Source organism: Strigops habroptila, chromosome 6, assembly GCF_004027225.2.
Source record: "Strigops habroptila isolate Jane chromosome 6, bStrHab1.2.pri, whole genome shotgun sequence".
NCBI classification, from domain to species: Eukaryota; Metazoa; Chordata; class Aves; order Psittaciformes; family Psittacidae; genus Strigops; species Strigops habroptila.
The window spans coordinates 832,968-844,697 of record NC_044282.2 but is presented as its reverse complement, the minus strand read 5'-3'; positions in this window follow the sequence as shown (position 1 = coordinate 844,697).

Below are 11,730 nucleotides of genomic sequence, written 5' to 3'. Positions count from 1 at the left end.
AACATGCTGAAACTCTGAGATCAAGCGCAACACGTCTGAGAGCCAAATAATCACCATTGTGACGAGTAGTAACAATGAATGCTTATCACAAATATGATTAAACACACTCTGGTCAGATCTGTCGTTATCTCAACCTTTCGAGCCCCACGTTGGGCGCCAAAAAGAACTGTCGTGGTTTGAGCCCAGCCGGTAACTCAGAACCACACAGCCGCTCGCTCACTTCCCCCCCCCCCCCTTCTTCCTCCCCCCGCTCCCGAAGGGATGGGGAGGAGAATGGGAAGAATGTAACTCCCACGGGTTGAGATAAGAGCAGTCCCGCAACTAAGGTATAACACAGAACCACTACTGCTACCACCAATGATAATAACGATTAGTGAAATAACAAGGGGAGAGGATACAATTGCTCACCACCCGCCGACCGATACCCAGCCCGACCCGAGCAGTGATCTGGGCCTTCCGGGTAACTCCCCCCGGTTTATATACTGGGCATGACGTGCTGTGGTATGGAATACCCCTTTGGCTAGTTTGGGTCAGGTGTCCTGTCTCTGCTTCCTCCCGGCTTCCCCTCCTCCCTGGCAAAGCATGAGACTGAGAAAGTCCTTGGTTGGAATAAACATTACTTAGCAACAACTAAAAACATCGGTGTTATCAGCGTTGTTCCCAGGCTGAAAGTTAAAAAAACACAGCACTGCACCAGCTACTAAGCAGGAGAAAAATGACTGCTATAGCTGAACCCAGGACACAGACTTACAAAAGATAAAGCAAATACTGCTGCAGGGGAAGGAGGGCCACAGCTTGGGAGAGAAGAAGTGTGATTTGGGGATTGGAAACACTCTAAAGAGCCAGCCGTAGCTGTTCAGGTTTAATTTGGGAAGCAAATTCTGTGGCTGGCTTGAGTAACCTTGAAGCTGAAAAACTGTGTGTTGTGTTAATTGTGAAAAGCTGCCTCTTAAAATACAAAGATCTGTTTATGAGGTGGAAATACAAATAAGCTACCATCAAGTAATTGCAAGTGAATACAGTGATTCCATATCGATATTTTGCTGAAGGGATCTTAGGTCATGGTTTAAGCCTATGTGGGAAAACTAAATGAGAACTTATGGAGACTGTTCCCCTAGTTTAATTACTGTGGTCGTTACCACTTTTGGTACTGAGCATTAAACTGCGGAACTTCAGGTTTGATCTGCTGCGGTAATTACTGTGTTGCTAAAAGAAGCTGAGTAGCATTCCGAGAATGTGGAGGAAAGAAAAAGTTACTGAAAAAAAGCTTTTCAAGCTGTTACATGATATAGTATGTAGTTAAAATAGGGGTGGCACAGGCAAATTGGGTTAGGAGCGTGCCGGGGCTCATGTTCCTGCTGGAGGCATCCCTGATTGTATCAAAGGAAGTGAATGAGCTATTCAGGCTGCTTATGTGTGTGGGTGTGTGCACCTAAAAATACATGTCCAGGTTTCACACAGCTATATTCATATTTGATTTCTATTCTGACAGAATTCTGCAAAACAGCTTCTGTTCATTCTGATGCTAGTAAAACCTGGCCGTATAAAACAAAACCTGCTTTCCAAAACAGCTGCAGCTGCTGTGCTTTGTCATTGGCTTGGTACGTTAGTATTTTTTGGCCTTAAATATGTGTATTAGTCACTGGGTTTCCTGCACATCTGCTTTTCATTCAGTGATGGCCAATCAACATCAATGGGATGTGCAGAGAAACTACAACTGGTATAGCTCCTTGATCCACAGGCAGCCTGATACGATGCTTATGTGGGCAAAGCTTGCAGGGCTGGACCAGGCATAGCGGCATCCAGGAGTAACTCTCAAGCCATGTTCTAAGAAGAAATTTGCTCCTTCCTCCTGTGAAAAGAAAGGTTTCCTTTTTGTAATGTACCTGCTGGAGTGCTGTATATTCAAGAGTTTACATCTGGCTCCGTTATCTAACGTAACCCCGAAGCTACTCCCTTTTGTTAAACATGCACTGCACTTGTTTTCTTGTGAGAAAAACACGTGTGTGGATCACATCCGTCTTACTGCTGCTGTGTCCCATTTTCCTGGCTACATACTCATTTAACAAGCAGTTGAAAAAAATAAAAAGCTCCAGCAGGTTCTTTTCAAAATAAAAATCTGGTTATCCAGATAGAGTTGCAGAATAACAAATCAATGCTGCCTTTGTGTGATGCCTGCATGACTCTTACTAATACAAGAGTCGTAACTGTGGAATGGATTCTTTGGAGATAGAAGGTAATCCAGCCATAAAATTGAGGAGACTTAAGTAATAAACTAAATTGCCAATTGCTGAATACTTCTGACTTTTTTTCAGTGCCTGAGCTTTTAAATGAGTGTGGCTCCAACCTAAGTAATACCTTGTGTTTGGCATGTGATTAATAGTAGACTCAGTTTAATTGCCTGGGGCTTGTTCCAAGAAACATCCCTGCTAGCCGATTATTTGTATAATGTTCGCAAACCTCTAAATCCCCACATGACAAACTGATCCTTTCATATTTGTGTGTTTAGGAAGCATCATTCTATTGGCACAAGTATTAGTTGAGGTTACTCAGTGGTTCTGAGAAGAGCTCTTCCTTTCCTATGTCTTCTGTAAGACTTGGAGATCTCAGATGTGCTCTGAGATCAGAGATGAGAGGAAGATCAAGAAACTGAATAAGAATTGAGGATCAACATTTTAATAATGAGGGAATGTTTTCTTTAAAGCTTTGTTTAAATGGCTGCTATGGTTACAAGTTCTGTAACCAGGATACTCCAGTTACACAAATAGTAATTGAATTTAGCCTGCTTTTTAATCTCATTTTTCTGCCAAAGAGTATATTGAACTGCATGGGAGTCTTACCTTGCTATTGGGTAGTGTTTCCATTCGGTGCAGTCAGCTCTAGGTTGGATGGCTGAGCCAATGAGGGAAAGGGAGCAGGCTACAGACCTTGGTGTACAGCCGTGGAGAACATGGGAACTGAATGGTTGGTAGCAAAATACCCTGCGAGCTGTAATTCACCCCTGAAGGCCGTATGGCAGCCAGGCTGGTTGGAGTACAAGTTAAGTGCAGAGTAAGGGGCATTTCCTGTCAGAAGTTTTGTGTCAGTTTTTCCTGGTGTTTTTGTAAGCAGGCCTCACTTAAAAATTGGCAGTGCTTGTACCTTGCTGAATTTAACTTCCCGTAGTTCTGGCTGGAAGTCCCTGTTCCGCTTCTTCACCTCTTCCCTGATACCCATGCTAGGGCTGAAGGGATGGTCACAGTCAGGGGGATAGGGACCTGGCTCCTTCCAGACCCACCAAGCTGGCCCTGCACCTCAGTGCTTTGCAGGTAAGAGATGCAATGTGGAGAGTCTGAAGCCAGCCCTGGAGAGGGCTGCTGTGGGTATGACTGAGCTGAATTATTTTGCCTCTATTTTCTGCCTCCCTCATCCATAATATGCGTGTAACCCGCTTCTGAGGACTATTATTTGTCTTAAAGGTTTGCATGGAAAAAGAAGGGGAAAAAGAATGTCACTTAACTGCCCCTGCTGCTGCATGTCAATGGCATAATACCTGTTGCTCAGGGGAACATCAAGCATCGTGAGTTTGCTCAAGTTCCCTGCACCACATAGGTGTATCATGAGGGTCCTTGCTTCATTACTCGTGTGCTGGAAGAATGCTGGGGACATACTGTTACCACTGTGATGCGACTGCTTAGTGGGAGGCATCATGCCTATGAGGTGAAGCAGCTGCACAGTGGATGGAGCAGGATCACCAGCCATCTTTCTGCTCTTGGGGAAGATCCTAGTAGAAGTAGCTTTCAGGAGCTGCCTGTCTGTGGCACGAATAAATGAGAAAAGAGTAGCTTCAAGAGAGCAGGGAAGCCAAGCCAGGATTTTGGCAGTGTAGCTGTCCTCTGTCTCCTGAAGTCTGTGGAAATGGTGGTGTGCCTGTTTATGCCCTAAGAAGATTTGTACTAGTGCTTTGGATAATTGCTGGACATCAGAAATTCAGAGTACAGGTATGGCTGAGAACAAGCGCTGCATAAATTAGTCTAGTCATGTGTTTGGCAGATCTCTCATTAACAAAAAAAGCTTAATAAGAATTATAATATTCTGATTAATGAGGAATTACCCTCTAAATCCTTTTCACAGGAAGAAAAGAATCAGAAATCTGACTTAGTAAGATGAGGACATTTGGCTGAAGGCGTGAAAGAGATGATGGGAGAATAAAGATCTCACTTCCCATCTGCAGAGTATAGAGCAGAGCATGGTGGGAGAGAGGAATGTGCTGACACAACAGACAGGGGAAAGGTGGAATTAGCATTTTGGTGAAGATGGGGATACCTTCAAACAAGGTGTTCGATGGCTAGTTTAGTTTTACTTGAAAACAGAATTTGGCCTGGGAGAAACTGTTGTCAAGTACAAAAGGCTTCCTTTGGCGTCTCTTGTTACTGTCACCAGAGCTGGTAGGATTTAATATGAGTAGCACTGGGCACAGCCCAATGCAGGAACACCTTGAGAGGGGAGTCTGTGGGTTGCACTCAGCTTTTGCTGAGGATCATGTCTGAGCACTGGCCCTCTCCTCCGCGGGGATGGCAGTGTTGTCACAGCCTCGCTGGAGGTTTGTTATTTGTGTGGATTTTGGCATGCTTTGTGTCTGACCTTCTCTGATGAAAATGTGCTGGCAGGAGAGGAGCACTGCAGGGCCCAGCGCTGCTCTGCTCCCGGGCTGAGAGCCTGGCTGCCCTGTTGTCCCTTCGCCACTTTGCTGCCACCTCTGTGCAAGCATACACCTACCCCTGAAGCAGCTGGACCTCCCAGGCCAGCTTATTACTGAATCCTCTCTCCCGCCCTGTGCTCAGCTGCTGATTAGTGGAAATGTAGTTTTGTGAGCCCAGCCAGAGAAAAGGGGCCAGATTTTGAAGTGGGTGTGTATAATCTTCAGAAAAAAATACTGTGTAACTGTGAAACTCGCATTTTCCTCTGACGGCTTTGACAGATGTCAGGACGCAATAAACATGAATGCAAGAACTTGCACTGGTTTAACTGCATCAATGTGAAAATGGACGGGCATGAACAAGACCCAGAAACATCTGTATTGCACTTTCGAAAACCTGCAGTGTGGCAGTGACGACCTCAAAATAAGCCCGACTTTCCTCTATAGTACTGTCACTCCCTCTGACTGCCATAGGTGCACGCTGCACCGGCACAGGAGAAGATATTTCAGACAGGTTCAAAGCTGCACCAGAGGAGATTTAGACTGGGCACCAGGAAGCTTTTCTTCACTGAGAGAGTGGTCAAACACTGGAACGGGCTTCCTAGAGAGGTGGTTGATGCCCCAAAACTGTCAGTGCTTAAGAGGCATTTGTCCAATGCCCTCAACAACATGCTTTAAACTTTCGTAGAATCGTAGAATCACAGAAACAACTCGGTTGGAAAAGACCTTTAAGATCAGCAAGTCCAACCGTTACCCCAGGACTGCCAAGTCCCCCACTAAACCATGCCACTAAGGGCCTCTGCTAGAAGGAAAAAAATTTCCCTATGAATGTAATCAAACATGGGAACAAGTACCCAGAGATGCGCAATCTCTACCCTTGGAAATATTCAAAAGTGACAGGACCTGAGCAACATGAGCTAACTTCAAAATGGGCCCTGCTTCCCTTAGGAAGGGGAGGTGGCCTCTAGAGGTCCCACCAACATAAAGTATTCTATGATTATAATTTTTTATGACATTTTAAATTAGATGAAAGCTGTTAATCTTACTGAGACGTAAATGTTGCTTGCACTCAAAGTAACTCACAACCATGTTCACCACCCAAATTTTACATGTGGAAAAATGAAGCAGAAAGATCATTCATTTGTCTGGGACACAGGGTCCCAAGAGCAGGGATTATAATGCAAAAATTGCAGGGGGTTTCATGTACACAACCTGGTCTTCACATTGTATATCTCCCTCTGTTATCTACCAGTGCCTATGGGATTCTCCAAGATGCAGCAAGGATCCCAGCCCCTCTCCCTGGGGGGAGAAGGGCACCAAGCAGAGCAGCTTTGTTGCAGGGTGTCCCTGCAGCTATGGTGTTACAAAGCTTACACCATCAAAATGCCTTACTACAGCTCTGTAGATCTGTGTACTTCACAGTTATAATAGAACATGCTACACTACACGACATGTTACATTAATATATAATTAAATTATTAGTATGGTATATGTTAATTCACTGGTAGCTGTGGAGGACACTCTGTTCTGTCAAGAACCCCTACTGGTATGTGTATAATAGAGACATAGAAATAGATAATAACAATAAACAAGATGCAGAAAGCTGGGTGGGTTAATGGCAGCCACTGTTCTGCACACACAAAGTAAATTTGATCTTTTATAGAAGGAGAAGTTCAATCTCCTTTCTGGGGAGCTGGCTGAACATATGAGGCTGTTGTGTACCAAGTTTGTAAATTGCAGTTATTTTAATCTCTGTATTGTGGGTGTATTTAATGATGCAGAAAATGATAGGTGAAGAGGAAGGAGTTGACCAAGGCAGGTGCAGAGGACTAATGCTGAGTGAGATATGGTGGCAGATCGTGATCATAGCTGACCCTATGTCAAGCTGCTATTTCTGTTGTCAAGACTTTTCTTAAACTTTCTAACTATACAGAATAGCACCAGTCAAAAGTGTGGTTTTGTGCAATGGTCAGGCAGCCTAGCAATGCTCTAGAAGCACAAACTTAAAACCACAGCTGTCTCCAGTTGATGTAATTCAGATGTGACCCTAAATTTCAGGAGGTAACCCTGCATTATCAACCCATAGAAAAAGCCTGCTTCTAATAAAAATGGCACAGACTACAGTTTTTTGCCTTTCTTTGAAACAAGTGCCTCATTTTCTTCACATTACATTCAGCCTCTGGTGTAACAGAAAGATGAGTCTTTTGTGTTCTGTGATGTTGGGGTCTATAGACATTGATTTAATAACATTTTCTAGTGCAATCAGCAAAGAAAGAAACTCAGTACATTTATATTGCTGAGGGAATTTGCCAATTAGGATCTACCAGAATGACTGGGAGCAGAGAAATGATCCTTGAAGCCTGAGCAATAACCTTGCTGCTGGCACATGACCTGTTCTCGTGTGTGAAAACCCAGGATGTCCACATGGAAGCGTGAGAGCATTCATTCTCTTTGTGAACAGAAGACGTAATGCACAGTTCCAAACACTTGAGCTGGTCATTATTGTGTGGTACTGTGTCTTCCCTGTCTTTTGTGTAGAGGGTCACACCGAGATTTAAAATACAACTTTTCAAATTCTGTTTTCGGTCCAGGAGGCTTCTCCTAAAACAGTCAACGGAAAGGCTATCATTAACTTTGCTCTGAGAATAGCATTACGCTCCAGAGTTAACACCAAGATGTGTGGATTCCTTTACAAGCAAAGAATGGGTGAAGTTCAATTTCCAGTTACTGTGACCAGAATTCAGGTCACAGTTTCATGAGATACTGTCACAAAAAATCCCCAACTGGATCACTGCAGTGATGAGTTAAAATTAGCTCTTCCTGGTGGTGGTGGTGGGAGGGTATTTTTAACCTGAACCATTTGAGCGACCCAGTTCAAGTGCAGCCGTGCAGCAGCACGCTGGCGAGGGCAGCGGGTGCAGTGTGCGGGTGGGAGCGATGCCTTGAACAGGGGAAGAAGCTGTCAGTCATGTTATTGCTAGCGCCAGCATGTTATTTTTGATTCTGTGAAAACTGGTGGAATCAGCCGGGAAGGGGTAGCTGAGTAACATAGTGACTAGCACAACTTGACTGGGGAGACCTGGGACTTGCTGCAGGTTTTTTTCTGTGTTTGATTGCTGTGACACCGGAGGCATTCAGCTTGGCACTTTGTTTTTCTGAGTTAGAAACTGAGCTAGCCGGCAGTTTGTAGGCTGAAGCTTTCTGACGTGAGCTGTAGGGCACCAGGACCTAAACTGAGAGAACAGAAATTCCAGAAAACTGATGAACCTCAACAAAGAGACAGATTGAAAGGGGATTGAGCATCACAATACCCAAATTAATGTTGCTGACACCTGGCAAATCATGGAATGATAAAGCTAGGATGGACCTTGACAAGCTCCTTATCTGGGCGAGGTTTGGCATGGTCTGTGTACCCAAGTTGCACAAGCCAGCTCTCCCAGCCCTGTGTCCATCGCTTGCCACACTGAGCTGGCATGTGGTGATGGGACCTCAGAGATCTCTCCAACCCCCTGGTGCCTAGACCATAACCCTTACTTTAAGGGGTCCACAGTGTCTTATAGCACACCTTTTCCCTCTGGGCTGCAAAGGCAGATGCTGCCACAGCCTGCCATTCAAGGTAGCTTTTTTTGGCCTAGAACACTGCCCAGCTTTGCAAAGTGAAAGTGATGTTGAGGTACAGTGAGTCACCTATAGCCTATTTTGCAAAACAGCTGAGAATAAAGTACCTTGACTCTGTGTGTATATTGGTGTTTTGCGCACTGGGTAATGACCCCACCTGTGAGACAACAACATGAAATAAGAGTGATACGCCAGAGGAGCAAACTGGCCTGAGTGTTATTGATGTGCAGGGCATATGGATGCTCAAAAGCCCTTGACTCCTCTCAGCTTCCATACTGAGTGGAGCACTAACACCCAAATCCTGTACTAAGCCAGTTTCGGGAGCCATGCCAGCAATAATATAGGGTTTTTTTTCTTTTGCAATATAGTTTTCTGCCAGGTTAAACTCCAAACCAGCCCACAGCTTGGTCGAGGGATGACAGCACCCAAACAGGAGAGGAGGCTGTGATACCCAGCAGAAATGGGGGAAGGAGGACTCCTTAAAGAAATAACAAATACCCTTCTCCTCACAACAGTTCTCCATCTGGTCCTGTGTTCTGTCTGTGGCTATGGCAATAGGAAGATCACACTTCAGGTAGCACTGTGATTAAGTAGTAAGTGAGCAGGAGTTTGGTACACCTGAGCTGATCTGGTGGCTTGCTGTTGCCACAGGGACTATTGCTACTTTATCCATCAGCGCACTCACATGCTAGAAAACAATCCTTTTTTCCTTAGCTGGATTACTTTTCTGTTGGGCTGGTGAGTTAGATCAGTTCATCAGAGAGCCTGATAAGTGCCGTATGATGCAGAGGAGGGTCTGCAGAGAGCAGGACCGCCCCTGCTGTGGAGACAGGGAGCTGTTGCAGCAGCAGGTGTTGTGAGCCCTGACCTAGATCTAGTGTGAAATGAAATCTGAATCTAATCATATTTTGTTCTATTTATTTTTAACAAGAACTACCCAGCAAGCTGCAGCAAGTAGAATAGGTTTAGACCTGTCACTGGGTGGGAGAAGTGTGAGAAAGAGTGAAGAACTGCAGGAAGTGGGTGAAGAAATCATAGAATCATAGAATGGTTTGGGTTGGAAGCGACCTTAAAGCTCATCCAGTTCCAACGCTTCTGCCACGGGCAGGGACACCTTCCACTAGAGCAGGTTGCTCCAAGCCCCTGTGTCCAACCTGGCCTTGAACACTGCCAGGGATGGGGCAACCACAACTTCTCTGGGCAACCTGTGCCAGTGTCTCACCACTCTCATAGTGAAGAATTTCTTCCTAATGTCTAATCTAAATCTACTCTCTTTCAGTTTAAAGTCATTCCCCCTCATCCTATCACTACATGCCCTTGTAAAAAGTCCCTCTCCAGCTTTCTTGTAGGCTCGCTTTGGGTACTGGAAGGCTGCTAGAATGTCTGCTCGGAGCCTCCTCTTCTCCAGGCTGAACAATCCCAATCCTCTCAGGGAAGAACTCTTCATATCCTATGATGTGAAGAGGTGGTGCTCAGCCTTTCATCCTTTCTGAGGAGAGGACGTGAGCTGGAGCACTGCAGCACTTGGAGTTTGGATGAGCTGCAAAGCAGAGACTTGGTCATATGTGGTCAGTAAAGATTGTTTTTTTGGCACTTCTCCTAAAAGTAGCTTCATTAAATGCAAGGTGTTGGCCAAATTCTATTTGTGTAATTCCATTCTGTCTCTCTCAGGGCCCCTGAAGTATTGTATCTACTTCATGTTCACTTAGTAGGAGCAGAGGACTTGCTAATGGCCTGGTAATTCAGCCCCTTGGATGGATTCTCATTGGACAATCAATGTGTGGAGCTCAGCTGGCTCCAAAGGAGCTACTCTGATTTACTGCTGCAAACAGCTGGACCTTTACTTTCTGCTGATGGCAGTGCCAGAATTATCAGGGCGAGGTACAAAAAAATAAGCAAATAGGGAATGAACTAGTCCTTGAATAGTTTTTTTTTCTATTACCAGATCAGTTTGTGGTTGGATTCTGCTCTGAAGGTTTATACCTAGTGAAAGCCTCTGCCCTAACTCTCTGTATTTCTGCAGTATATTGCTGTTGTGTTACAACCTAAAGCAGGTGGCCCTCAGCCTGAAATGAAAACAAAAGTCATTCCTTAACATTAGTAGCTTGAATGGCATTTTGGGATCCTATGAAGGCACCCTCTGTGGTGTATGTTGATAATCAGTGTGTAAAATGATTCATGCAAATAAGAGGGCTCCCTTAATATCCTCCCACCCACCTCCCTCTTTTTCCCCTGAAAAAAAGAATATTCTACTAACACATAACTCATTTACTTACTCAGTGAACGTGAGGTATTTTCTTCATCTCTCCTTTTTCTCATAGCTCATGGCCACAAGGCGCAACGTTTTAGCACAGCTTCAGAACCCTCTCTAGTGCTGAGTGTAGAGCGTTTTGCTGAGGCTGCCTTTCTCTCAGGCTGGGTTGCAAGTATTTAATCTGCAACTCAAAGCTGAAGCATACTAACTTTGTCAGAGACAGACTTGCACTTAAGCCTCTCCCTTTTTGTAAGTGTAAAAATATTTTCAATGGGATAAACAGAGAAAGCAACTTCAAATCAGAGATACGTGATGAAATAATAATAATAATAAAAAAAGATAGGATCCAAATACAAGGAAAGGTAAAGCTTTTCACAGTCTTCCAGTCAGGGCTGCAAGCAGCTGTGACAGAGAGGGAGGATGATGTGGTGATTACCTCCTTATGGGACATCTGTTCCTTATGAGACACAGAGCACATGCCTCACTAGGCAACATGAATGGGTATATGTACATCCCTTCATAGCATCCTCCGAGTAAATCTAGGACTAGCCTATATGCATGATTTCAGTTGCTCTGTCAGGGCACGTTTGCATTATGTGGCTCCCTTGAATAGGGGCAAAGAGCAGTCCCTTTAGACCCTGGTCCATATACATTTCTGAACCATTACCTCTTCATATGGGCTCTTCATATGCTCTTTCTTTCAGACCATCTCCAAATGGTATGTGGAAGGAGTGTGGAAGCTACTTTTCTTATGTAGAAAATTACTCACAATTGGGATATGCCCTAGCATCTTTCTTTGCCACCCCTCTTCCAAGGTCAGGATTGAAACGTAAGAACCTCCACCATGCGTGCGTGAGGGAACTGGTCCATGGTTTCTTCAGCCACCTGCGGCCCACAAGCAATTACCACTTGACTTGCTGTGTTGGGTCAAGTGTGATGAGCTGCCGGGGCTGCAGGGTGACCGGAGCTGTCAGCCACGTGAAGCTGTGAGCCAGTGGGGACTATGGATGTTGACATTTCTGGGTTTCCCTGGGGTTTGAGCACTGACTGAGCACAAAAAATTCAGGGGAAGGGAAGCCCTCCAGCACAGCAAACACCCTTTCTCCATGTCTGCCCTTCCCTGTCCTTCCAACTCCCTCATTCAGCTGGCACGTGCGTCATTGCTGGGCAGGCTGACTTG